This window comes from Papaver somniferum, chromosome 1 (genome assembly GCF_003573695.1).
Source record: "Papaver somniferum cultivar HN1 chromosome 1, ASM357369v1, whole genome shotgun sequence".
Taxonomy (NCBI): Eukaryota; Viridiplantae; Streptophyta; class Magnoliopsida; order Ranunculales; family Papaveraceae; genus Papaver; species Papaver somniferum.
This window is the reverse complement of record NC_039358.1, coordinates 101,690,771-101,696,277: the sequence shown is the minus strand read 5'-3', so window position 1 is coordinate 101,696,277 and position 5,507 is coordinate 101,690,771. Positions and strand designations below refer to the sequence as shown.

Here is a 5,507-nt window from a genome sequence, read left to right as displayed (position 1 = left end):
AAATCTTTTAGATTTTTATACACTCACCAATAGTTTTATTATGCGCCCAGAAGTCATTAGCCACGTATAGCACCGTGTTTCTATAAGTATGAAACAATGGTTAGCCAGCGGCTAACTTGCCAAAAAAGAAGAACAAGTGGTTTCCGAGTTTACTTCTTCAAGCCCATCTCTGTTTAGTTTTAGCTAGACTGGAGATGTATCCTTGTCCTTATCACCCCGGATAATCTCTTTCCTTTGGCCTTCATTTTTATTTTATCAAAAACATTGAGAACCCTAGCCGTTTCTCTCAAAGAAAAATCCTTCCAGCAACCATGATATCATCTCAAGCTTTGAATCATTCTATTCAATCTGTATCCATTTTCTTCGATCTGTAGCATATTAAACGATCGAGATTCTTTTATTCTCCTTCTCTTGCATACAGCTTGCTTCACTCACAATGTCGATCTCGTTTCTGTAATGTTCTATTCTCTTTTTATGGTTTTGTTATGCATTACATTAGCACTAAGAAGATGAAGACTTCGGATAATTTTACATGTTAAGAACCCTAGCTGCTACTGATTAGATTGTTGGTCAGTTTTCAAAAATTGTTAGGGTTTTTAGTTCGATTCTTCAGATTCCGGTCACAAGGTTCATTTCAATTTGGATTTTTAGGGTTTCTACTCCGATTCTTCAATTTTTATTTTTTAGTGACAACATCCGTCTCAATTTTAGTTGTTAGGGTATGTACTTCAATTCTTCAAATTGGGTATCAGTCAGTTTCCGGAAATTGGGAAGGTTTAATGTTTTTGTTTGAAGGATCGATTCGAACGCATGTGCTAGGTAGTTCGTCGGTTATTAGTTGGGTGATTACCGAGGTATGTGCTTTACTTGATCATGGTCTGCACGGAGTTTATACTGCTTTCAAAAGAAACTTTGATGATGGTGATTGTACACAGTTGTGTTAGAGTTTGAGTTGAGATTGTAGTGATGTTGAAAATTGTAGTTCAGATATGGGTTTGTAAGATTATTTCTCCTTCTGAAAGTTGAAGTTGGTAGAGGTATGTTCATGTTGACTTATATGTTTGTTGCTGCGGGTTTTATGATGCCCATGATAGTTACAAACATCATTGCTTTCATGGTGATAATGATCAGTTGATTTTGAATTCTAGCTTCAACATCTCTGAATTTTGGTCCTGCAGCATTATTTCCTTCGAGTTTTGGTCCTGCAGCTTCATCTCCTTCTGTCGTAGTTGAGGTAGACATTGCATGTTTTCTTGCTGCTAGTTGTGTGCATAGGTTTTAGAGTGAAACAAGGAAAATATATGAAAAGTAAGAGGTTACTCCTTATCAGAAAAATTTATAAGCTTTTGTTTGTTTTTTATTTTCTGTTTTTGGTCTTTCCCACTAATTTAGAAGAATAGAAACCAAGGAAATAGGAATATGGTTTATAGAATGTTACTCCTTATTGATTCCAATATCACAGTTCTTTATAATCCACCACTAACGCATAAATGTTGTTGTCTATCGTTCAATACATGCTCATTTCCATGTTATTCATAGGTTCATTGATATGGTCTTCCTTTATATTTATGGTTGAGCTGAATTACAACTAGAGGATCCTTACTGATTAAACCTTTTTTGGTTCCAACATTTTCAGCTAGATGGCCGAACTTCCTCTGTGCTTGTTCTGTCTTCTCCTCGGGCTCGGTTCAACTTCACTGGTCTTGGTGGCCCCTTCCTCAAAATAGTGCAACATCAAAGTGGTTTACAACAAGTAAGGGATTGCACGCTGCTGGACTAAGTGGAATAATGGCTGTCAACCAATATATTGTTGTTGCCTGGGAGGTCAATGGCTTCAGGTAGCTGCTGAGACAAGTATAACATGCTGGTGTCCCACCATCACTGAATCCTCCTTGTTGGACAGGGTTTGTGCCTTAGGCAGTATATTTATTAATGCTTGAGAAGAAGTTTGTTCATCCTCAACTACATAAGGTTTGTAATGTTAATTTTGTAGTTCAAACTTCATTTGTTTCCTTTTTTCTTCAATTTTAAAGCATGTAAAGTTGTATAATTATCTGTATGCATGTACATTTGATCCCCTGGTTCAGTGTATGCTTTTATAGCTACTATTTATTTAATAGAAAAATGATGATTTACTTTTACTCTGCAGTCTTCTCTAAAGATAGCTGCAATTCAAATGCATCCAGCAGAAAGCAGAGACGAATCAAGATTTCAACAACTTAAACTGAAGATGCGCGACTCCCAGGTATATATGCATCTTGAAAAAATGCACATTGTTTCTGATAAGTAAGTAGAGCCATTCTGAGGTTTTGCTAGGATTAAATTCACTCCACCCCAATCTTCTTGCATAACTCATTAAGTAGTTTACATACAATTTAATTTGTATTTGATCTGTAGATATTATGATTTTAATATATGCCACGTATGCGAATGTGTAAGGTATTGGTTTCTGTGTAACTGATTCACATCAAGAAGTATTTAAATGTGACTTGGAATCTTGTTATATATATTAGGATCCCCATACCTTCGTATATCTATTGTTTTTTGAAGATCGTTAGGAAAAGAGCAGTTGCAAGTGTTTTTGTTGATTTTAGAAAGGGAGATCCACAAAGCAATGATGATTATGACGAGTTGAATGATGGAACTATGGCAAATGCGATAGAGATGGAGTACTTGGACGTGTTTCAGTAGGTGGCCAAAAACTTAGATAAAGTGAATTCAGTATTATGTTGTTTTAGATGAAATTTCGGGTTGTTAATGTAGGATGAATTTATCTGTTTTTGTATATGTGAGTTTGGGCTCTTAGTGTAAACTTGAATTCATATTTCAGATAAAGTCAAGTATACTTACTTTTAAATGAATCCGCCTTTTTTTTCTTCTTAATTTTCAGATTTAGATGATTAATTGGACTAGTTTCAGATCCCGATTCAGCTGGATGAAAATCAAAATCAAATTTCAAATTTAACTGAACATGAGTCTAGCGGGAAAAGAAATCTAAAAAATGACGTAAATATTTATTTATAATAATAATAATTTTAATGATTTTATTTGTAATTAAAATTATTTAAATGAAAATATTATTGTTTATGACAAACATAAAATGTTATTGTATTTTACACACAACAATCATGATACTTAATAACAGATTTTGTACGTGACATTTAATCACAAATTTTTTTGTCATACTTAATAACGTTCGCCGTTTGTCATTTATAAAAAGTCACACCAAATAAATAACGGTTCGAATAACAGATGAAAACCGTGATAAATCATGTTTTATAACAGACTTCAACTGTCATTTATAGCCCCTTCTGGACTAATGTAGGGTGTGAACAAGTAGTATATTCTCTAGTAGATTATATTCAAGACTTCACTACAATCAAAGAATGAAGAAGGATTCTCAAACAAGAGGCTCGTAACAGCAATCATTCGATCCTGGGAATTTCGGATCTTCCGCAGGTAAGTTCCTATCCGAATCCATTTACTTTGATTCATGTTTTTGTAACAGTGGCACCATGAGCTTTTTAGTATTGCTTGATTCGCCTTTTGGAGTGTTCTCTGTTCTGATCTCTGTGTGATGATAGGATTTTAATTTTTCATCATATGCTTGATTGAAGTTTTTATATCTTTGTTTGATGTATGCGATGGGATTGGGAGTTTTTGTATCTTTGTTTGTTGTATGATGATTTGGGAGTGAAGTGACGCATGATGATTTTGTATCTCTGTTTGATGTATCTCATGTTGATTGAGGAAGTCCCGTTTTTTCTCGAATATGCTCCGTGTGTGTTTGGAAGAAACAAAAAAAAAAACATTTTGTGTATTTTCGGGGACAAGTCAAGAGTCCAGCGTCTTTGGGATGTTCTGTAGACTTATTTTCATTGGTTGAATTTTTGTAATCCTATAGTTTGACCATTTATGCTATATGTATATGCCTTGATCTAGTGTTTTGTTTTCGTGTGGATCATTCCTTTTGTGTTTTCTTGAAACTCCCATGAGCTTTCAAACCCGAGCAAAAGGATACAATTAGTAATGGACTTAGTGCCCAGTACTTAGGAATTGTATCAAGGGGTATTATATATTTTTTATAATAAATCCATAGCTCCGTAGCTATGTATACGTCTGCTCGGTACGATGGCAGAAACCAGAAAATGGTTGTGTACTGTGTTCTGGACTGTTTTGCTACTCGCGTCATTTTTAATTAGTTGAAAATGATCTTTGATATGGGTTCTTAGTTGTACAGTGAAGCAAAATGATTTTGTATCTTCATGTTTTCTCTATACCATGATCCTTGAATGATTTATATTATCTTCATGTTGTTTGTGGAAAGTCACCATGTTTTGCTTGCTCTGTGAATCATTTTTTTTTCTAAGTTTTCTGAAAATGTTGTTAGTATTCATCCCGAGCATGAAAATGAGTTTTAAGTGGGCTTAGAGCGTCCACAGTGGTGCGAGCATAACTAAAGACCAAAGACTAAAAAAAAAGATCAAATTTGGGTTTAGTCCGTCCTGTGACGTAGCGGGTGACGAGTAAATTTGGTTGCGCGTTGATATAAAGTCCGCTTCATCGTCCAGCGTAGATAAAGATTACGCCTGGCATGGGGCGTTGATAAAGACAACGCCTGTATGGGGCGTTGATAAAGACAACGCCTGTATGGGGCGTGAACTATAGCAACGCCTGGTGTGTGGGACGGAGATTATACGTTCGCCCGGGTTCAAAAATAAAAAAAAAAAAAATGGGGCGTTGATAAAGACAACGCCCCAACCAAAGTTTTGTAAACTTTTCAAATTTGGGTTCATGACTCTATCAACGCCCCATTCAAATTTGGTGTCCGGCGTTGATTATACCAACGCCCCATCCAGGCGGACATTATATCAACGCCCCATACCAGGCGTTGATTATACCAACGCCCCATGCCAGGCGTTGATTATACCAACGCCCCATCCAGGCGGACATTATACCAACGCCCTGCATCAGGCGTTAACTTTACGAACGCGCGGCTACAGGCGGACATTATACCAACGCCCGTCGGGTAGGCGGACATTATATAAACGCCCGACTATATTTGGATTTGGTCTTAATCGCCGACCAAATTTGGTCCGAGTTTTACTCTTTGATCAAATTTTGATCGATGGTCCGTCCCATTACGCCAGCCCACTCGACACCAAATTTGGGTTTAGTCGTCCACTACAGTTGCTCTTAGTGACCAAATGGACTTAGTGTCCAGCACCTTAAGCGTAACTTTTTGATGGATTATATATATTTGTTATGTAAAGTCCAAAGTTTTTTTTTTGGTGTATACAGTGTGTTTCCGGCAACAGTATACTACGTGTATAAAATACTTCTGGATAGTGTGGAGATGATCGTGACATTTTCATTAGTTGAAAATGTTTTCGTGAGATGTATACGTTAGGAAGCAGTAACATGCTAGTTGGTGTAGTGTCTTTTTCTCATAACTTGCTTGCTAAATGAAAATGCTTGACATGAATGATATGATCACATGTTGTTTT

The 5,507-nt window shown here is 36.2% G+C and overlaps 1 long non-coding RNA gene across 4 annotated transcripts; it reads left to right on the top strand.

Moving 5' to 3' along the window:
* Positions 1–202: 202 nt before the first annotated feature.
* LOC113295363 lies at positions 203–2,874 on the top strand. 4 transcript variants are annotated; one of them, XR_003332820.1, is made up of 3 exons: positions 203–1,037; positions 1,179–1,971; positions 2,150–2,861. It is a non-coding gene; the product is annotated as an uncharacterized LOC113295363 (long non-coding RNA). The 4 variants fall into 4 exon arrangements; XR_003332819.1 differs by having other exon boundaries at positions 210–1,234; positions 1,637–1,971; XR_003332818.1 differs by having other exon boundaries at positions 210–1,308; positions 1,637–1,971.
* The last annotated feature ends 2,633 nt before the right edge of the window (positions 2,875–5,507 follow it).